The sequence below is a fragment of the Rhinopithecus roxellana genome, chromosome 9, assembly GCF_007565055.1.
Source record: "Rhinopithecus roxellana isolate Shanxi Qingling chromosome 9, ASM756505v1, whole genome shotgun sequence".
Lineage (NCBI taxonomy): Eukaryota > Metazoa > Chordata > Mammalia > Primates > Cercopithecidae > Rhinopithecus > Rhinopithecus roxellana.
This window is the reverse complement of record NC_044557.1, coordinates 49244152-49267893: the sequence shown is the minus strand read 5'-3', so window position 1 is coordinate 49267893 and position 23742 is coordinate 49244152. Positions and strand designations below refer to the sequence as shown.

At 38.8% G+C, this 23742-nt stretch overlaps 1 protein-coding gene and 1 long non-coding RNA gene across 2 annotated transcripts in view; one reads left to right on the top strand and one right to left on the bottom strand.

Annotated features, from left to right (window-relative positions):
* Positions 1 to 4539: 4539 nt before the first annotated feature.
* LOC115899648 lies at positions 4540 to 23346 on the bottom strand. The gene is made up of 3 exons (XR_004059260.1): positions 23182 to 23346; positions 14752 to 14872; positions 4540 to 4699 (listed from the first exon to the last, which is right to left on the bottom strand). It is a non-coding gene; the product is annotated as an uncharacterized LOC115899648 (long non-coding RNA).
* Positions 19566 to 23742, top strand: part of CA1 (carbonic anhydrase 1) — a 52692-nt gene continuing 48515 nt past the window's right edge. The window contains exon 1 of the mRNA XM_010381749.2: positions 19566 to 19758. The gene's annotated coding sequence lies outside the window, so the exon portion shown is untranslated. The remainder of the gene's footprint in view (positions 19759 to 23742) is intronic.

The window sequence follows — 23742 nt, the reverse complement described above, 5'->3', positions numbered from 1 at the left end:
TCTGCCAATTCATTCTTCTTTTCTGCCAACCCCTGGCAACCATTGATCTTTTTACCATTTCAATCGTTTTGCCTTTTCCAGAGTGTTGTATAGTTGATAGTTGGATCATACAGTATGTAGCCCTTTATATTGGTTTCTTTCACTTAGTAATACAAATTTAAAGTTCCTCTGTTCTTTTTATGCCTTGATAGCTCATTTCTTTTTAGTGCTAAATAGTAGACCCTTGTTAGGATGTGAAACAGTTTGTCCGTTCACCTGCTGAAGGCACATCTTGGTTGCTTCCAAGTTTTGGCAATTATGACAAAACTGCTGTAAATGTTCATAGACAGATTTTTGTATAGACATAAGTTTTCAACTAATTTGGGTAAATACCAAGGAGCACAACTGTCAGGTCATAAGCTAAGAATATATTTAATTTTGTAAGAAACTGCCAAACTGTCTTCCAATTTGTTGACTTCAAAACGTTCTGTTCTCAAATATTAATACTTTCTTCTCTGAAAGTTAGAATTGGCAATCACATACAATAATTTGGCTATGTTCTAATCAGACACAAAAATCCTCCTCTATTGCCTTTATTACCTCCGCTCCTTGTTCTTCACAACAATCTTCCCAATCTCCATATCTTACCTACCACCCATTTGCCACCCAAGAGTGGGATTGCAGAGAACATGATGTTACAGGCTTGAGCCTCTTCAACTGCTTGACATCTCCTAGATGCAAAATTACTTGTCTGTTTGCCTCTTTGCATTATTTCCTTTCACTTTGACACACACACACACACACACACACACACACACACACACACACACACTCTCTCCACACCTCTCCTCCAACCAAACATAATCCATCCATCTGAGCTCCAAACCTCAATCTTACACACATACTTTTCTACAGTTTTCTTTTTAAGCCTTGACAATTTCCTTTTCATCTATTTTCTCTCAGCAGGTAAATAAGCTTACTTCACTTACATCTGAAAACAAGACGCCAAACAAAGGCCTACTATCACCCTGCTGTAACTTTCTCTTCCCTTCTCTCTTCTTTCCTCTATAGCAGCAGTGGGTCTGTCCTGTTAACTCAACTTGCTCCCTTACCATCCAGTTTTCTGCACCCCTGTTTTTGACTTTTTAAAACTTTTGCACCCCTACTCCTCTGAATTTGTGTTCTCTAAGGTCAACAGTTATCTACTAATAGCATAGACTAATGAACACTTTTCAGCTTTGCTCTGGCTCTCTTCCCATTATTTTGAGTGCTTATTTTGACTTATTTCCCAGTTTTTACCCACTCCTACCCTTTGATCTCATCTGCTGATTTGGCTCTCCTGGCTCTCCTGGTTCCTATACATTTATGTACAGACTCTTCTCCTCTTGCTCTTTCTTCTCCTCCTCAAGGTTTCAAGATAGCTGCTTAGACCTAGCTATGGTCCTTTAGGATTGACCTACATAGCTGACCCTCCAGCCTAGCACACCCAAGCCCCACTGATGGGTGATAGAACACCTCAACTCTCTATTATCTCATCAGATACATACTAAAGAATCACAAATTTATGTCTCTAGCTGTCTCTTAGAAACATCCACCAGTATGTCCCACAAGAACTTCAAATTTCACACATCCCAAACTGATCACCTCATGTTAACTCCATATGTGTGTGCCTCCACCAATATTCTCTTTCTTTATAAATGGATTTCTTATCATTCAAACCAGTTACGTTTTTGCTTCAGTACTGCTATGGTCTGAATGTATCCACTCAAAATTCCTATGTTGCAATTTAATTGCCAATGTGACAGTATTAAGAGGTGGGGCCTTCAGGAGGTGATTAAGGCATGAAGGTAGATCCTTCATGAATGTGATTAATGACCTTCTAAAAGAGGTGCAAGGAAACTGTTAGTATCTTCAGTCATGAGAGGACACAGAAAATGCACCCTCTGTGAGGAACAGGCCCTCACAAGACATTAAATCTGCTGGTACCCTGATCTTGGATTTTCTAGCCTCAGGTACTATAAGAAAATAAATTTCTATTATTTGTAATTGCCTGGTCTAAGATATTCTGTCATAGTAGCAGGAAGAGACTAAGGCAAATAGTGTTAGTTCTATTACAATTGTCTCCTATGATTTTCTCTAAACTTAACCCTCCCCAATTCACCCCTAATGCACTGCCAGTTGCACACTAACAAACAAATCTGATCGACACTTTCTTATTCAGAAATCTTTGCTAACCCTCTGCTACCCAAGGAATAAAGCATACACTGCTTGAAGGAAAGCGAGTCCTCCATTATCTGGCCCTTCTCTGCCTCTCCAGCCAAGGTCACTTTCATACTTTATGCTCTAGAAATATCAAATTATTTACAAATATGTGCTGTGCAGGACATTTGTCATTTTGGAAGCTATATCATTCAAGATCTAATATGTTTAAACCATACTAATGTTTTAACAGGAAGAATGTAACATAAGGAATTAGTTAAATGGGTGTTGGGGTCTAAAGAAGGCAAAGGTGACAACTGAGGTGACACAGAGATAATAACTGTGGGGGCATCTGCCATCCCTGTGCTTGGAGCAGCAAAGGGAAGAGGTTGGCCTTATGAGAACCTGAAAGCTTAGGGAGAAGGTCCTCTAGAGTTGGGACCCAAACAACTTAGGAGAAAGGACAGCCCCCCTGGTATGTTAGTAGCTCAGAAGGGAGTCACCACTGAGCTAAGGCCCAGGTCACTGAAGATGGAGCACGGGCAGGCTGGAGTTGGCTTCTCAGGGTAGGATGTAGGCAATTATGAGGTTGGTTCTTGGAACGTGGGAAGAAACTCAAGACTGGAATTGACTGCCCTGGACAGGGTGAATAATCATTCCTGGGGAGAGCCTGACAGGCACAGGGAGCAAATGAAGAAGGAACAAGTTTCTTCCCCATCCCCTAGCCTTCTCATCTCCTTCTAGTGGCCCCTATTGGTAGAATCTGACAGGGGGCCAATTGGCAGTGGAGGAATATGGTTCGCACAGTTCCAGCCCCAGTGCCACTAAGAAGAGAGCAAAGAGACAATTGCTTAATAACCAGCATCTAGACAACTTTTGTATGTGAGGAAACATCAAGACTAGTAGAAAGTGGAGCCCTGCATCTCATCCTGAAAGACGAAGGAGGCGGGAGGCTGCTACTCCCTTTCTGAACTCCATGTAGCTAGAGGACCTATGTTCAGCCAGAGGAAGGTCTCATTTGAGACATTATTCCTAGAGTGAATGATGCAATCAAGAGGGGACAGTGCAGAATTCATCAGTTGTGACTCTGGCAGCAGAAGAGTCCAATATTAAGGGGGAGTGGTCCCAGAACAGGCAGTAATGGTGACCAGCAACAGAGTGCCACTCGTGGCAGGACTGCCAGTGGCGGCAGCCAGGGTCCATCTCTACAAGCTCTGGCCATCCAGTCTGTCCTGGTTCTTCCTTTATTATGAGTTTGGTTCTTTAGACTTCCAGAGGGTTTGGGAGTTACACCATATTCCTTCAATATATCACCTTTCTGCTTAACTAGCATCATTTTCTAGTGCTTGAATATACATATATATAACTAAAAATAGAGTGATCTGAAATGACTTTTCCCTTTTTCATCAGCCTCTATAACCCCAGGGTAGAGAAAAGGGCCTGTTCCGCAGGCCATTTATGGACACACTTCTGTGTAGTTAGCTGATCTCTCTCTGCCCCTCCTAACCCTCATAGTGCTATTATTGAATGCCCAATACAGGCTTTGGCAGCCAACCGTGGGTGGCTCTGGAACCTCTCCAGGGCTGGCAGCTTCCTTCTCTTTTTTACAAATCTGATTTCTCGAATCTCTATGACACCCCATGCGGGAGGCTTCCTAGAGTACAAAGCTGGTCTCTGTGCCAGAACATGCGAGCATGCTCTGCAGGCTACTTTAGAACAGAGCTTAAACCTCTGCGCATTGACACTTCTAAGCCAGTGGGTTGAGAAGACTGATAGCCTTTTAAAAAGTCATAACTCAGGAGAGAGTTCTAAGGAGCAAATGCCATAAGGACATTCACTGACCAAATGCTTATTAAACATTTACTGTGGGCCCAGAACTCTGTCCCCTGCTCCCTATTTGAGTTTGAATATGCCTAATGGATTCACCACTCTCTTCTTACTGTGCTAGTCCTCTCTGCTTCTGGTTTCTCTAGGAAGAGCAGAGCCATCTATAAAGACTGGTCAGAAGTGAGTTAGAGTTCATTTTTGCCCCTTCCAATTATGGAATTTCTATCTAAGGTTACTGAGACTTGTTGAGAGTTTACCATTCACAAAGAGACTCCAGAGGACTGAAACTAGAGAAATAAAGAAATCGTACAGGTTTTGGCAGATCATCTAGTACGAATTTTGTAATTTTGTGAACAATAGTCAAAATCCTTCCAATATTATACTTTGGTGAATTTACATGGAATCCCATATAAACAGATGGTTACATTCACTATATAAGTCATTTGCATCAAAAACATTCCTACTGTCCCAACCTATAATGAAGCATAGAGTTACAGGAAAAGTAGAGTTGACAACTTCTTTATTTGTTCCCTTTGCTGTCTCTAGAGCAGGGCTCCACAATACATTTTTTCATAACTGAATTATAATAATGTATTTGCATTCTTGTCCCTTCTGCTTCTCTGCACGTCATTGAGGACCAGCTCACGGTCTGATTCACCTTCATGTATCGAGCACTTGGGCCAGTGCCTGGAATCTAGGAGACAATAAATGGTTTGTGAACACACAAATAAAAACATCTTGAGAAACAAAAGAGGTAAAGAGAGAACTACAGAAAGCTCACACATGGTGCAATTGGGGAACTACTGTAAGGTGAGTAGTAATGTACAAGATGAGAGTCTGCCGTTTTTGAGCACGAGGGTTGGGGGAATTTCAGGTAAGAAAAATAGAAAACATTTAGGGTTAAAATGGTCTATGCAGGGTTTCATGGAAGCAAGTATTGAGGTGGACCTTAAGGGATAGGATTTGAAATGACAAAAGGAATAAAAGCATTCTTAGTAGAAAGGCAATTTAAGACTGTAGAATGGAAATTTATAGAAGGTATCAATGATTGTATTATAAGTTTGCTGAGTAGAGTAGTGAATGAAAGGGCCTTTCTCTTGCTTAAAATCTCCCTGTACTTTTTTTTTTATAAATATTCCACCTATTCTTCAAAGTAATGTTCGTAACTCAGTCTGCTTCCTCAGCTGACTCAGACTGACTCTTGTTACCTCCCATAAAATTATTCCTGCACATTATTTTCTAGTCCCATTTGATACTTAAAGTATACTACAGTGAAGTGGTGAAAAGAAAGTCCCCAAAATGGACATTTCAATATTAGCTCTTCAACTGACTGGTTTGGTGACTTTGACTAATCATTAAGCCTCCCAAGGACTCTGTCTGCTATACAATTTCTAAGATCTTTTGCAAAATAAGAGTCTAAAATTTGTCTTTTTGGCCCTCTGGCATCAAAAGGAGAAAATATCAGACAGAGCCTTCAGTCTGAACAGTTTCAGAAACTCATATGCATTTTCTAACCCAATCCATGTCTTGTCCTGGTGGGGGAGGTCCTCTTGGCCTTCTCTAGCTACACAAAGTATTCATATAGAAATTGACTCTCAAGTCAGACTGCCTTGTTTTGAATTCAATGCTATTACTTTCTAAGTGTTTAATCTGGACAAACTGATTAACCTTATTATGCACAAAATAGAGCTATCAGAGTTCCTACTCCTTAAGTTTGCAGCAAAGATTAAAAGAGATAATCCATGAATAATTTAGCACAGTTACTCTCAGAGGAGAAGCAGAATGAAGTGATTTTCTTCCTTTTTTCCAGTTTGCTGAAACACAGCTCCAAGAATCACGACTGCCCCTAGAAGCCATTAACATTGCTGTACCTGGCATAGTATAAGCTGCTCTTGCCCACATTCTTGGTCCCTCACCTTCCAAGCTAATTTCTATGTGTCATTCAATAAGAAATATTCAGCTTTCTCCATTGATGGTTCAGCTTTCTCTTTCTGACTGATGGTCAGAAGAAATAAGATAAATACATATATATATATATAATATATATAGAGAGAGTGTATATATATTGAATATTTTATATATATATATATATATATATATATTCAACCCCAGGTTCGAGTTCTCCCATCACTAAGTGTAGGAGTGTTTCTGACATGTTCTAACGTTGTATTGCTCTATCTCTAAAGATCTTTGAGTTAATCAGTTTCTAATTAATGAGGCTGAAGAGTGGATCACTTAATTTTATAGGCAAAGAAAAAACTATACATTTCTTCAGAGACTAATGAACAAGGAAGTGATACTTCAAGACAAGTGAGCAGGCATTGTGGTACAAAAGGTCCTGAATCTGGGGAAAGAAGAGATTTTTGTTCCCAAATGTGTGTGTTCCTTATCGAAGTAAGATGTATTATATTTAGAAACACTTTGGAAAAATAAGATCTCATCCAGGTGTCAAAATCTAGTTAATAGAGTTCTGCTCTCAGAAACAATTAGAAACAAAAGGAGGAATATACAGAAGGAGGGAGTTTTGGAAGGAGGGAAAGACTCAAAAGATGCTTGGTTTGTTTTTTGATTTAAAAGCAAAACAAAACAAAAAAATACCTATGTTGCTATAATTGCCTGAATAAAAGTTATAAACAGAAATGCTAGTTTCTGACCTAAACATATTTTAAATAATAAGATTTTCATGTATGCCTAGGTTCTAGAATCCACATTAGTATTTTAAAATCTGTAGAGTGAGTTTTCAAATCACTGTTTTAATGGCATCTCACTTAAAGAGGAGCAAACAGACTGAAATTTTGAACCAGTATGTTTCATCTTCAGTAACTTGTTAAGGAGGCACCCAGTAGGTAACATGTATTCTGGAAACTAAAGCCAAAACTGAGTTGAATTTGGTAAGGTAAAACGTTCTTAGCAACTATCCAAAATGAGCAAAGCGAAGTTTCATTTTCCTCAACCAATAATGGGAAAATGAATAAAAATAAACCATTATGCAAAAAAGTTCTGGAAAATAATAAAGTCATTTTTTCCCAAATATAGCACGCTTTTAAAAAATTGAATTCACCCTTTGAAAAAATACACAGGCTGGGTGCAGTGGCTCACACCTGTAATCCCAGCAGTTTGGGAGGCCGGGGCGGATGGATCACTTGAGCCCAGGAGTTTGAGACAAGCCTGGGCAACATGGCAAAACCCCACCTCTATGAAGAATGCAAAAAATTAGCCAGGCATGGTGATGTGCACCTGTGGTCCCAGCTACTCAGGAGGATGAGGCAGGAGGATCACCTGAGCTCTGGAGGCTGAGGTTGCAGTGAGCCGAGATTGCACCACTGCACTCCAGCCAGGGCAACAGAGAGAGCTTCTATCTCAAAAAATAAAAAAATAAAGAAAACACACAACTTTAATTCCTGAAACTTCCCTAACCACCCTTCAATTCAACTGCATTCAACTGATCAAAGAATACAAGTTTTATTATTCATAAATTCAAGAATATGTGTTGCTTTATTGTGGTTGTTTTTTCATAATTATAGTAAATTAAATGAGGAAATGTAGCTCTCTCTGGTGTTAAATATGAAATATTATTTTCATATTATATATGAAACATAAATTATTGTAATTAAATTCAGAATGAAGTGCACACTTAAATATTTATGATTTCACATATGGTCATTTTATTTTTAATAAGAATTTATATTCATATTTTACTTTTTATATCTAAAAGTAATATGAAGCTGTTTCTTTGTTTATATCATCTCATAACTCAGTATATGCATAGTTATAAATTATATTCCTTATTCACACTTCGTCTTTTCTTCTTCCCCTGAGGAGAGATTGTATGAGAAGAAAGCATTTGAAGGACAGAAGGAACAATGGCTTTTCAGGAAGAAAAGAAAGAAACCTGATGGGTAAGAAAAAAGCCCAGGGTGGGCTGGTGCTCTCAGCTTCCTATTGGAGAAGCACAGCACTGATTTCTAAGAAGACTTTGAGAGAGGGCAATTGTCAGACAGAAATTCCTATAGCCCTATAAAATAACCTGACATACAAATGCTGCAAACATGTGTCAGAGTAATCATGTTGAGGTAAGCCAAACTTAAGATGAAAGATTCTGAAGAGGTGGTAGGTACAGTAAATAAAATAAGAATTTGCTTCCATAATTTCCCACTCAAATTGCTTTATTTTTATTGACATCTGTATTTCTTCCAATTTGCTATTTGGTTTTTGTACAATTCACTTATGGTGTTTTTGCCTTGACAGATTTTTATGCAGTCAAATTCATCAGTCTTTTCTTTTGAATATGGATTGCTAATCATAGTTTAAAAGTCTTTTCCTATACCTAGATTATAGAAGAATTCATCCATCCTTTAGTACTTTCATGGATTCTTTCTTTTTTTCTGTTTTTCATGTGTGAGAGGTGAGGAATTAATCTGACTGTATCTTTTGCCAAAAGACATAACTCTTTTATTTAAAATTTTTTAAATTAATTATTTTATTTATTTATTTATTTATTTTTGAGACAAGGTCTCACTCTGTAACCCAGGCTGGAGTTCAGGGGCATGATCTCGGCTCAGTGCAACCTCAACCTTCTAGGCTCTAGAGATCCTCCCACCCTCGCCTCCAGAGTAGATGGGACTACAGGCGCATGCCACCACACCCAGCTAATTCTTTGTATTTTTTGTAGACACAGGGCTTTGCCATGTTGCCCAAGCTGGTCTCAACTTCTGGGCTCAGGTGATCTGCCTGCCTTGGCCTCTCAAAGTGCTGGGATTACAGGCATGAGCCAGTGCACCCAGCCACCTTTCTTCTCTTCCCAGCAATTTAATAGAAGTCTATCTTTACTCCAGTAATTTGAGACATTACTTTCATTAATATTAAATTTTCATATATATTTGGATCTATTTCTAGACTTTCTATTCTATTTCACTAGTCTGTCTGCCTACTCATGTGACAGTACCACACTGTGCTAATGACAGAGGCTTTCTGTATATTTTAATAGTTGTTAAAGAAAGTCTCCTCATAGCTTTTAATTTTTTCAGTATTTTACTGGCTACTCTGGTTTGTTGTTTTCTTTTTTTATGGGCATTTTGTTGTATTTAGTATTTTGTTAAGATTGCATTAGAGATAAATGACATCTTTATGATTGAGTCATCTACCCAAAATTAATGGCTATCTTTTCATTTGTTCAAGTCTGCTTTTGTGTCCTCCTCATACAGAGTTTGCACATTTCTCGTTCTGTTCACTTTTAAGTATTTATCTTCTTTTGCTATGTAAATGAAGTTTTCTGTATCACTTTATCTTTTAGCTGGCTATTTTTATTTTGCATATAAATGCTATTTCTACATATTAATTTTATATCTTGCTACATTACTGAATTGTTTTATCATCTGAGTCCATGGACATTCATTTGAAAGCTACATACTGCACACATTCTGACAGATGACATTACCTAATTGAGGATCCTGTACTTTGGTCAAGGGTATGTGATGCTATTTAGAGTTGAAGGAAAATAATCTACAACAATGTTGAGCCTTAAAAATCTATTTGTTTCGAGAAGAAATCGGCATACTTCCTGATTTCAAAATGGTCTATGAAGAAACGGTAATGAAAACAGTGTGATACTGCTACAAGAATAGACAGCTATACCAAATAAATAGAACTGAGAGTCTAGATATAAAACCATACATTTACAGAATGGACATATGGAAGCCAGGGCCAGAAAGGAAATTATGATCTCCTGCATAGTTCTGACTTTCAGAAAGGAGCAAGCAAGTTGGCTGGGCGCGGTGGCCTACGCCTGTAATCTCAACACTTTGGGAGATGAGAGGGTGGATTACCTGAAGTCAGGAGTTCAAGACCAGCCTGGCCAACATGGCAAAATCTCATCTCTACTAAAAAATACAAAAAATTAGCCAGGTGTGGTGGCCGGTGCCTGTAATCCCAGCTACTGGGGAGGCTGAGGCAGGAGAATCACTTGAACCTGGGAGGCAGGCTGCGGTGAGCCAAGATGGTGCCACTGTACTCCAGCCTGGGCAACAGGGCAAGACTCCATCTCAAAAATAAAAATAAAAAAGGAAAGAGCAAGTTGATCAGTTCCTGGCTACATAATCTTTTTATCTGCCAGTAAACTGAAAGTCTAAAATAAATTTTACAAAAAGAGCTATTGAAGAATTTAACATGAATATTCCATAATATGCATATTTATGGTAATACTTACAATTGTAATTCTTCTAAATTACTTAAACTGGAAATATACAGTGCCTTATTAACACGTATTATATCAGATTTCAGGAGATTTTGTTGAAGGTAAGGAAAGAATTATGTGAGAATCACTAAATTTACAAACAAAATGAAAATTTGTAGGAGTTCTTTAATCTTTAAATGGGCTATGGCCTCAAAATTGAGATTGTCTGTGAAAAACTACCATTCTTCATCAAATATTTGAGACAGAATAAATAGCGAAGCACAAAAGTTATGCATGCAAACGTACAAAGTCTTTATATTAAAAAAATAATAGTAGCCACAGTTTATTGAGAACTTGCTAGGTTCTAAGTGTTGTGTTAGTACTTTAAAACATTATATTACTGAAGTCTCACAAGCACCTAATGCAGTTGCTATTTAGAGTCAGTACTTTACAGATAAGGAAACTAAATGTGAGAGACAGTGGGATCTTTGTCAATGGTCCACAACCACAGCTAGTCCATGGTTGAGCTTGTTACTTTAGCAGACGACTTGCTTTCACACAGCAGGGCTCCCAATAATTAATATTTCTCAATATGTTACCAATGAATGAAGTAACTAAAAATGTAAAATTGTGTATACAAAAGAGAAACATTTTCACCATATTGTTTATCTTAGTTTGCTTTAATTTATTATCTTCTAAAAGATTTGACTGCTCATTTTTCACCTGTCTCTCTTTTGTCAGAAGCAAACTCAGTGTTATATAAAAATATGATCACATTTCCCAAAAGGCAAGGTGGTCAGAGAAAGCCAGTGATGATGATATGATACTGGACATTAAATATAGCCTTAAGCCAGACTTAAATTTCAGGTGGAGTCACTTGTCTGCTGAGAGAAATGCCATCATTGCTGATAAGGATTTTTAGACTCTAGCTTCAGAGTCCTTAGTTCTGATTGATAGTTCCAAATGGTCAGTTAAAATCTGAGATCACAGCCTAGTCTGAATTCCATCAAGTCATGGCACTGGCCCAAGGGCAAGATTGATTGTACATTTGCAGACTTGGCAGCTTTTGAAATGATGATTTAGGGTAATCAACTTTCACCTCTTCCTTTTCTCTGAGATTTATGAAGAACATATTTAGTTTTGGAGGTGTTTGTTGTTGTTGTTGTTGTTTTTCTTACAGAAGAACGATGCTTAGGTTTAGTGATACTCTAACTTCAGAACTAATTCAGAAAATCACACTAAAGTCTTTAATGTGTTTGCATAATAACACACATTTAAAGCATTATAATTACGAATAAAGTAGGATAAATCACCTTCTGGGTATTTATAACCAACTTTAGACTAAAGTAAAAGCTGAACATAGAGTTTGCAAATTATCTAGATTCTGTGTTTCTTCTCCTATGGTTTCTATCTGGCTTTCAGCTAGTTGTTAAAAGCTGCATAGAGTAGGAGAAAATAGCTTTGCAGGTATTATTTTTAAAAAGAAGATAACTTGCAGTTAACATGATTGCATTCCAATTATTCACAGATTAAATTTTCTATGTGCTGGTTGCCTATTCCTGTTAACCTCTGAAGAAGTTTAGACTTCTTTGAGCATGTATCTAAACTTGTGTCCTAAAATGTAAATAAATGTATATAAAGATGCATTTTAGTGAGCACAGACATTCCCTTTAAGAAATCAACAGGGAAATAACTAAAATATGTGGGGAAAAAAATCATTAGATTGAGTCAGAGTCCTTTTTCATTTTTGGTGACAAATGGATCAGTAATCTAATTTCTCACAAGGAGATTTCAATCTTTGTATCAGTTAAAGTAAATTTGGAACTACTCTTCCACCCCATTGCTGACTCCTACTGTCTTGATGTTGAACCTTTTCCTGTCCTTTGAATGTCTGCCTCAGTCCTAGACCAATGCATTGTCATTGCCCCTAACAAGTGCAGTTGTCTATGGCTCTCAAATATTGCCCAGGTCAAATTCTCTCAGCCTAGCTTGTGTCCTCTCTGGTGACCTTCAGCCAGCCTGGTCCTGGCATTTACATAAGAACAGGATATTAAAACATTCCCTGTGCATGTTTGAAGTTGATACTCACTGCACAGTTATTTCAGAAACTTTTTAGAACAACTGCTCTATCTTTAAAATGTCTGCAGACAGGTGTCATAAATGGGCCATCCAAGAGTGTCAGAAACCATCAAAGCACTATTTGCAAAGTCAAAGTACTCTAGTGATGTTATTCATGGAACACAGTCTCACAGCTTGCAGGTTATCTAGCCCAACTCTCTATCTAATTCAATAAATTCTTTCTCCAGCATTCGTGGAAGGGGGCCTGAGAGGAAAGAGCACACGATATTTGTGAAGTCAGAAGGCCTTGGCCTGAGTCCTAGCTCCAGTTCATTCTACCTCTGTGTAAGCAAAATACAAACGCTCTGAACCTCAATTTGTACATGTTAAGTACTTGGATACATAGTAAGTGCTTAATAAATAATTTTAAATGAATAAACATGACAACAACATCAGTCTCTCAGAGTTGCACTTGCAATTTTCCAAATCATTCTCTTCCTCTCAACTGTGCTTTTGCATATCTTATATTCTGCCTGGGATTGCCTTCGCAGCATGTCACCTGGTTAACTAGTACCTGTCCAGAGAAATCTCTCCTGACAACAGCCTCCTACACTAGGCACCTGAAGTCTGTCTAGGGTACCCACTTTAAACATTCTGTGCTTACCGAATTAATCATGTGTTACAATCACATGTCTCTACCTACATCTGCCTGCCAAGCTGTGAGTTTCTTGAGGACAGGGACTATGTTTTATTCCTTTATTTATGTACTTTCCGCAAGTGTAGAAGGTCAAGTTAATCACATCTCTCAGTTCAGGGGAAATTGCCATTATTACTGTGAAAGCCCCTTTTTTCTTTTCCCCCTTTGTTACATTACTTTTTAACTTATTCTTTTTTATATCCCCATAACCATCTCCCATTTTTCTCCCCTGCACAAGTGTCCATTATAATGCAACTATATGTATCTTTTTGTTTGCATGTATTTTCAAAATGAGGTATGTTGTTCTATATAGCTATGTCTTACTTAATTTTAATGAATTGACATACTTTTGTACCAACACTTGTTTCCTGACTGGCACATCTTTAATTTTCAATAAATATCTGTGGAATTACAAAGGAATAAGTTAAAAATGTGGTCACTGAATTTACTGTGAATCTGGTTTGGAAAGAAAATTGTGAAATAAAGTATGTGAAATTGATGTACAAATAGTCTATTACATTACAAGTGTTACTCGTAATTAGTAATCTTTTAGCTTTTTCTAATATAATTTGAATGGCAGGAAACTCACTAGTTCACAAGAGAGTACATGGTAATCTAAAACAGGGATCCTCAACCTTTTTGGCACCAGGGACCAGTTTCATGGAAGATAATTTTTCCATGGACTGACATGGGGGCAGGGATAATTTTGGAATGATTCAAGTGTATTACATTTATTGTGCACTTTATTTCTATTATTATCACATTGTAATATATAACGAAATACTTGTACAACTCACTGTAATGTAGAATCAGTGGGAGCCCTGAGCTTGATTTCCTGCAACTAGAAGGTTCCATCTGGGGGTGAGGGGAAAGAGTGACAGATCATCAGGCATTAGATTCTCACAAGGAGCACACAAACTAGATCCCTTGTATGCACATTTCTCAATAGGGTTCGTACTCCTATGAGAATCTAATGCTACTGCTGATCTGACATGAAGTGGAGCTCAGGCAGTAATGTGAGTGATGGGGAACAGCTGTAAATACAGATGAAGCTTCCCTCGCTGGCCCGCCACTCACCTCCTGCTATGCGGCCCTGTTCCTAACAGGCCAGGGACCTGTACTGTGACCTGTTAAATCAGGGGACTCCTGATCTAAAACACAAAATTTGCATCATTCATTCTTAGTGAACCAATGCTGGCTCTCGGTGATTACCTCCATCTTTTGGTTTGTAATGTTTATGAGGGTATTTATGCACAGAAAGAGTCTCTTAGTCTGCATTATAGGGTTTTCTTTTATTTTTTATTCTGTTTTTTTTTGTTGTTGTTGTTGTTTTTGTTTTTTTTGTTTTTGGTTTTTTTTTTTTGAAATTGTGCTGTCTTGACCCAGTTTGAGACCCTGGCTAAAGGCTGATAAATCCCCTTTCTCCAGCAGCTGATCAAGTCCGCACCTTGAAGACTTTCCTTATCATGCTCTCACTCTCACATCTGCCCTAATCTGCCCTGGGACCTAGCACCAAACAACCAGGGACAGTCCCTAAACCCCAGGGCCCACCAAAATTATTTAAATCATCCAATCCACGAGAGCCTATGAAACTGAGCTAGCCCCACCCTGTGCGTCAAATGTAAGCTGCCCCCGATAGCTTGCAGTTATTCAGTTACTCAGTCCCCGATGCAACTTCTGTAAGTGTCCTCCATCAAAAGTCTTCAAATCTTATAAACAATTGGTGCTGTGAGCAGGAAGGTGTGGCCATGATTGTGGACTCTTGGGTAGCTCCTTGTGGGGACAGGGTGCAGGGTGTGAGGGTCCGCTCTTGGCTTACTCATTGGCTCCAGACCCGCACCAGCACAACTAGGGATGCAGCTGCTGCCTGTCGGTGAGCTGCGCTTCAGCTGGCGCTGCTGTGCTTCGGGTGGTTGCCAAGTCTCTCCTTATCCACATTCCTGTGTTGGAATAGGAATTAAAAATGAGCAGTGCTGACTGGCTAAACTCCAAAGCTATATACTAGTACGGGGGGGCCCACCTTAGACCATTAGGAGTGATGAGCCACTTGAGCTGCACTTTGCAGGGTCTGCATTCCCCATGCTTCTGCTCATAGCCTGTGTTTGGCAGAAGCCTATTCCAGGAGTCTGTAACTTCTTTGGCAGCAGTGCTTCTTTTTTATTATGTGGGGCAGAATCCTGTTTGTCCGAGTGTTTCATGTAAACTCTTGTGGAGGAAAGTGTTGGTTAGGCTCTCCCACAATACAGAAATGGCGCCCAGGTCTCTTTGTCAACTTGACCAATTTAACCAATTACGGTAAAGGAACTATAAAGGAACATAGAAATTGGTTAAATTGGAGGGGTTCCTACAGACTAATACTGGAGTTCCAGCCTCAGCCATAGATACATTAATTGGCAAACAACCTGACACCCTAGTAACCATGTGCACTCCAATCAGGCCATATCATTTAAAACCCATGTACAGCAGAACCCCTCTCTTCACACGTCTAGAAAAAACAGGGACTGTTGAGAGCTTTTATATTCAGCTGCCTTTATTTTTATTAATTTTATTTTATTTTACATTCTGGGATACAGGTGCAGGATGTGCAGGTTTGTTACATAGGTAAACCAGTGCCATGGCGGTTTGCTGCACCTATCAACCCATCACGTAGGTATTAAGCCCCACATTCATTAGCTATTTATCCTGATGCTCTCCCTCCTCCTGCCATCACCCCCAAGAAAGGCCCCAGTGTGTGTTGTTCCCCTCCCTGTGTCCACGTGTTCTCATTGTTCAGCTCCCACTTATAAGTGAGAACATGAGGTGTTTGGTTTTCTGTTCCTGTATTAGTTTGCTGAGGATAATGACTTTGAGCTCCAGGATACAAAATCAATGTGTAAAAATCACAAGCACTCCTATACACCAACGGCAGACAAGCAGAGAGTCAAATCATGAATGAACTCCCATTCACAATTGCTGCAAAGAGAATAAAATACCTAGGAATACAAATAACAAGGAAAGTGAAGGACCTCTTCAAGGAGAACTAAAAACCACTGCTCAATGAAATCAGAGAGGACACAAACAAATGGAAAAACATTCCATGCTCACGGATAGGAAGAATCAATATCGTGAAAATGGCCGAAATGCCCAAAGTAATTTATAGATTTAATGCTATTCCCATCAAGCTACCATTGACTTTCTTCACAGAACTGGAAAAAAAGTACTTTAAAATTAATGTGGAACCAAAAAAGAGCCCATATAGCCAAGACAATCCTAAGCAAAAAGAACAAAGCTGGAGCCATTACATTACCCTACTTCAAACTATACTACAAGTTTACAGTAAGCAAAACAGCATGGTACTGGTACAGAAACAGACACATAGACCAATGGAATAGAATAGAGATCTCAGAAATAAGACTGCACATCTATAGCCATCTGATCTTTGACAAACCTGACAAAAACAAGTAATGGGGAAAGGATTCCTTATTTAGTAAGTGTTGCTGGGAGAACTGGCTAGCCATATGCAGAAAATTGAAACTGAACCCCTTCCTCACATCTTACACAAAAATTAACTCAAGATGGATTAAAGACTTAAATGCAAAACCCAAAAGTAAAAACAAAAACAAAAAAACCCTAGGAGAAAATCCAGGCAATACCATTCATAACATAGGCATAGGCAAAGATGTCATGACAAAAATGTCAGAAGCAATTACAACAAAAGCAAAAGTTGACAAATGGGATCTAATTAAACTAAAGAGCTTCTGCACAGCAAAAGGAACTATCATTAGAGCAAACAGGCAACCTACAGAGTGGGAGAAAATTTTTGCAATCTATCTATCTGACAAAGGTCTAATATCCAGAATCTTCAAGGAACTTAAATTTATAAGAAAAAAAAATGAACAACCCCATTAAAAAGTGGGCAAATGCCATTAACAAACACTTCTCAAAAGAAGAGATTTATGTGGCCAAGAAACGTGTGAAAACAGCTCAACATCACTGATCATTACAGAAATGCACATCAAAACCACAATGAGATATGATCTCATACCTGTCAGAATGGTGATTATTAAAAAGTCAAGAAACAACACATGCAGGCAAGGCTATGGAGAAATAGGAGTGCTTTTACACTGTTGGTGAGAATGTAAATTAGTTCCACCATTGTGGAAGACATTATAGCGATTCCTTAAAGACCTAGAACCAGAAATAGCATTTGACACAGCAATCTCATTACTGGGTATGTACCTAAAAGGATATAAATCATTCTATTATAAAGATACATGCATATATATGTTCATTGCAGCACTATTCACAATAACAGAGACATGGAATCAACCCAAATGCCCATCAATGACAGACTGGATAAAGAAAATGTGGTACATATACACCATGGAATACTATGCCACTGTAAAAAGGAACAAGATCCTGTCCTTTGTAGGGACATTTAGCTGCCTTTAATTGAGACTTTGATCGTACCATTCAGATTCTGGCACTTTGATCCAATTATAGAAGAATCCTGGATGCTAGCATCTTTGCTAGCGGTGTACCCACAAAGCCTTTGACTTAAAAGACAAGCAAATCAAGCTCCCAGGACCCAACATTGTATTCAAATTCTACAAATGACTCAGTCTCATTATAACACCATAGAGCCACAAAAATATGACCCACATCAACCCTAGTGGGTATCCATGTTGGAAGAATACCCTAGTCCCACACTGCCCTAGCTCAAGACCACGCCATTAAAGATGGCATGCCCCTGCCTCCCAACCAACTATGGGCAGTGCCAACTACACTGGCACATGGAATGTCTTGCCATTCATAGGAGACCAGAGGCTCTTGGTTTTCCAGTGGCTAGTTACACTGCTGACTTCTGTTTTAAAAAGCGAGACCCACAAAACTGGAATGACTTTTCAGACTTTACAGACACCTATAAAACTGTAAGTTCTGCTCCCTTTGATTGTAATTCCACTCTATACCAGGCTAAGCCCTTATGAGACCAAGTCCAGTGCCTCCTTAATGCTTCTAAGATTCGGGTTCATGCTAATCCCACCCACTTCTCCTGCCTAAAGGGTAATCTAACTGAAGTATCCACCCTGTGTGCTCTCCTAGGAATAAAAGGAGCATCTGCTGGTCTCCCACTATCAAACCATTCACTCCCTTCCATCGTTTTTCCCTTCCCTTTCTCATTGTCAGTATCCCTACTCCCACCCCCATCTCTTCCGTCCTAACAGCATCTTCTCCTCTTGCCCTCTAAAAGACTACATGAGTAAAATTCAAATCCACTGCCCCAGTTTCTCTGATATTTATACGGGCATCCAAAATACACACACATTTGACTGAAGTAGACTCTTCTGCAGTGACTATCCGTAATTCATCAGCCTGCTTCCACATAACCTACACCACACATTTACCCAACTGATAATTGCTCCAGAGATGAAAAATATTGAGAAATTAAAACCACTTCCAAACGGCCTCTTCTCCTGTATCGGGGTGCTGTCTCTTGGCAAGTGGCAACTGCACTCGTGTTTTGTCAATACGTACCACAGGTGGGCTACCCAGTGAACAACTGCATACTCTCACCATATGCCCAACAAAAGCCACTGTCTTCCTCCAGTCCCATTCTTTAGTAATTTCCCTTTACCTAAATCAAGGTACAGTTTTCCAGTCTAAAGGTAATGCCACAAAACTATATTGTGTTCCAACCAACAAAGGTGCTTATCCCCTCTACTTTGCCCTTCCATTACCCTGAATGGCATTCTTATTTATATAAATGTTAATTATTCTTTCCCCATCTAGCCAAACATCATTGATGTGCCACATTCATACCTATAATACTGGGACTCACCACTGCTCTAGGACTCACTGCGATGGCCACAAGGACCATTGCTTTAGCCCAACAGTCAAAAATAATTGACGCTACCCTACAAATGTCCAAAACTCTAGTATATCATATTTCTAAATTACAGCAAATATTAGTCCTGCTAGACTGGGGAGCTTTGGCAAAAATGTTTTTTGAGAGTAAATTTGTCCTTGATTATATATTAACTAGTCAAAGAGGTGCCTGTGACATTATTAGAGCTTCTTGTTGTAGGTGGGTTAACACCACCAATCAAGAGGTCACTAACAGAAAGCCTGGATCACAAAACTATCACCCTAAAGAAAACATGCCTCACATGTTTAACGCACTCTGAAATTCAGTCAAAATATGACTAAAGGAACTTGCCAAGACTGATGTATTCTCCTGGCCAACACCAAACAAATGGGAGCCTGGTTACGAGTCAGCCTTCCGGGACTTGTCACATTTCTACTTGGTTTCTTCCTTGTTACTGTCATAACAAAATGTTTTCCATGCTGTTTAGTGCAACTTAGGCCCTATTCTGTAGAAGTCTCCTCCACTATTCAGGCCACTCAAATACCCCAAATAATTGAGTTCAAAATCAACATCAAGATATAAAGGAATCAGTGACTAAATATATTTCATATATGGTATTTTTATTCATTATGGTGCTGTCTTGACCTAGTTTTGAGGCCTCGGCTAGAGGCTGGTCAGTTTCCTTTCTTGAGCAGCCAATTAAATCCACACCCCAACCACTTCCCTTATCAGGTTCTCACACTCCGGGGCCACTATGTACCCACTCTAATCACCACAGGGCCAGACATCAGACAGTTAAGGACAGCGCCCATGCCCCCAAGCCCGCCAAAATTGTGCAGATTTTCAAAATTATTCAACCCAGATAACCCCGCCCTTTTTGCTATACATAAGCTGCCCTTTCCCCCTCCAGCTTGTGGTATCCAGTCTTCAGGTGCAACCCCCTGTGTGGTCCTCTGTGGCAGCCTTCTCTCATTCGGAACTGTAAGTAACAAAGACTTCTGCCTTTCATCTGGCTAAGCATTGAAGTGTTTCGTCTGACTGCCAAAAGAATCTTTAAATCTTATAAAATACAGTCCTACCTACATCTTAATTACTATTCAATGAATGAAAGCTGCAAAGTTTAAAAAACCCTTATAGTTTTTCTAAACCTTCTATATTTATCAAGCAGATCTCTGGAAATCTGGAAATTTGAAAAGGATAATATAATATTCTGGCCTCTCTTTTTTTTTTTTTTCTTTTTTTTTTTTGAGACAGAGTCTCACTCGGCCGCCTATACTAGAGTGTAGTGGCATCATCTCTGCTAACTGCAACCTCTACCTCCTGGGTTCAAGTGATTCTTCTGCCTCAGCCTCCCAAGTAGCTGGGATTACAGGCATGTGCCACCACACCTGGCTAATTATTGTATTTTTAGTAGAGAGGGGGTTTCACTATGTTTGTAAGGCTGGTCTCGAACTCCTGACCTCAGGTGATCTGCCTTCCTCGGCCTCCCAAAGTGCTGGGATTACAGGCGTGAGCCACCGCGCCCAGCCCCCTTACCCAATTTTTAAAGTTACCTCTTTTATAACTTTTTTGTTTTTTTTGAGACAGAATCCCACTCTGTCACCCTGGCTGGAGTGTAGTGGCGTGATCTCTGCTCACTACAACCTCTGCCTCCCAGTTCAAGCAATTCTTGTGTCCCAGCCTCCCAAGTAGCTGGGATTACAAGTATGCGTCACCATGCCCGGCCAATTTTTGTATTTTCAGTAGAGAAGGGGTTTCGCCATGTAGGCCAGGCTGGTTCAGAACGCCTGACCTCAAGCAATCTGCCAGCCTGGACCTTCCAAAGTACTGGGATTAAAGGTGTGAGCCACCATGTCCGGCTTCTTTTATAGCTTATAATTGTGTAAGTTGATAGGTGAAATTCCCTCTACAGGATATTACTTACTACTCGACTGAATTTAATGTCTTTATTGCCTGATTGGAGTCAACTTGCTTTTTACATGTTTTATATCCAGTTCAATATCAATAATCCTATTGCCATTTTATTGACTATTCCTTACGTGATTGACATTATCTACTGAATACCGTATCTTAGAATATTACCTACATTTGCATCAAGCTCATGACCTATAACTCACCTACATCCACCATTCTATTTTTGAAATGTGGGATAGCATGTGCCAGGATATAGTTGTTCTGCCTGAGTCTTCGCTGCACCTCGAGTTATTCTGAGTTTCATCCATCTTATCTGAACATCTTCTGTGCTCTGGATTTTATTCCTCTCCAAGAGACACAAACTCATTTAGAGCATGTAGATCTTCCCTTGGGATGTTTCTATGTATTTTATTCCTTGTTTCTATCATGCCAACATTTGTTCAAAGCTTTCTATTTGTTCTAATTTTTTTTTTTCAAAAGAAAAGGATAAAAACGGACTTTTATGGCACCACTGGTCAGTGTAGGGCAGGTGAGTGGGACACAGCATTAGATGTGCTAGTTGGGCAGAGCTGTGCTGTTACTTTTCTGAAAGAGGTAACAAAATACATAAAATAAAACAGTGCAATGCCAGGACAGGCCAGCGTGAGATAGGTGAGTTCTTCCCTCCGTAGCCTTCCTTCCAGGTTGTTTTATGTGTCTTTCCTTAATGTGTCCTTACTGTCTAATTAGGTTCCTCTCATTGCCCTTATCTTAATGTTTTACAGTTATCTAAGGTGGAATAGCACAGTGGAGAGAAGCAAAAATGTTGGAGTGAGACAGACTTAGGCAGAGGTGGCAATATTGTAAAAATAATGATGCTTAAGCTGCAAGACCATTCATTGGCTTGATTTACTTCCAAGATCCCAGAAGGGCACAAGAAATGTTTTATATAAAATTTGCAAAAGATATTTAACCACAATCAGTCAACCCCATTATCATTTTACTACAAATGTCCGGCATCATATTTCCTGTATCAGGTGTTGTTGGAGAGGCTGCGGGCATTTTTGAGACCGAAAGGGAGGATGTTGGATTGAGAATAATCTTAGTTGGGCTTTAGTGGGACATATTTATGTGGGTATCAGTCATTTCTGTATATTGATAATTTATTGCTAGCCGTTCAGGGTAGCACCCACTATGCCAAAACAAATATTCAGGGCCAGAAGTCACATCGAAAAGTGAAAGTGTGCTTCTTAATGGCTCCCAGGTTCAGAAATTTGTAGGTTATTGAAGAGAAACAGATGGTGAAATGCACAGAGACAGAGCAAATCCAGGGAAAAAAATTTCAACCATCCAGTATGTAAAACTGTAAGCAGAGAATTCCTTTTTAGAATTTGACCAGAAAACCTAGTTAAGACAGGTTCTCTCAGGAATGTATCTGATAATGCCTTATGTACAATTAAAACCATATAATATGTTACAAAATTTTTTTGATGAAAATAGTGCAAAATTAAAGAATCCTGTGTATTAAGACACAAACCTATAGCAGTACTTCAAATGTGTGTGAAGTTTTATGAATCCCAATATTAATAAGAACAAACATAAATTTTAATCAACCCATGCTTGAAATAAGACTGAAATATCTTTCTATTCTCTATACAGAAAATAATATAAAATTTTTGTCATATGAAGAGATAATCCAGAATTATGAAATTTAAATATAGATAAAAACTATTAGAGAATTGTGTCTGGCAGTGGCTGAATATGAAATTTTTTAAAAATTTTGTGATATTTTTGATATTTAACTTTGTAAAATATTTGATTTATTATAAATCATTTTCTTGTTCTAAATAGATATTCACTTTAGTCACTAATTTTTATTATTAATTTTGTATTCTTTTTGTGGTAAAATTAAATTTACTACTTTAAACATTTTAAGGTATACAGGTCCGTGGCAGTAAGTACATTGACATTGCTGTGCAACCCCCATCGCGCTTCATCTCCATAACTTTCTCATCTTTCCAAACTGAAACTCCATATTCATTAAACAATAACACGCCACTCCTTCCTCCCCCGAGCTCTGGCAACAATTACTCTGTTTTCTAACTATAAATTTGACTGTTCTAGGTATCGCATATAAGCGGACTCACACAGTATTTGTCCTTTTGTATCTGGCTTCTTTCACTTAGCATAGTATCTTCAATCTTCATCTATATTGTAGCAGGTATCATTTCTTTTTAAGGCTGAATAATACTTCCTTGTATGAACAGTAGTCCCCCTTATCTGCTAGGATACGTTACAATACCTGAAACCATGGATAGTACCGAACCCTATAAACACTATGTTTTTTTCCTTATATAAACACACCTATGACAAAGTTTAAATTATAAATTAGGAATAGGAAGAGATTAACGACAATAACTAATAATAAAATAGAACAACTATCACAATATTTCATAATAAAAGTTATGTGAATGTAGTCTCTCTCAAAATATCTCATTGTACTGTACTCACTCTTCTTGCGATGGGAGATGTTGCAATGTCTCTGTGATGAGATGACAGGAGGTGAATGATGTAAGCATTGTGATGTAGCCATAGCCTTTTAACCTTCTGTGTTCCTGAATCGGTGTAATCAGCCCTTACTTGTAGTAAGCGGCTTGGTATCACTCATTTCTTGCTTGCTGAAGTCTTCGCAGATGCTCAGTGCTTTCTGGTGCAACAGGTTGTTATCAGAACATGTTTTCTATTCATGTCTTCCACCCACACATTTAATGCCTTTTCCATGTTAACTAAACACCCAGCATGTACTGTAGCTGTAACTTTTACAGTTTCAGTTGCAATAGCAACACTAGCACGAATTTCTTTTTCCTCCTTCACAATTGCCTGGATAGAAGATTTGATTTTACCATAGATCTTAGCAACCTCAGTATATGACTTTTTTCCTTTCCTTATTAAGTCAAGAGCTTTCGCATTTTCACTTAAAGGGAGGACTGATGGCTTCTCTTTGGCACATCCAAATTACCAGTGTCACAAATCTTGGGCTTTGGGACCATTATGAAGTAAAATAAGGGTTTT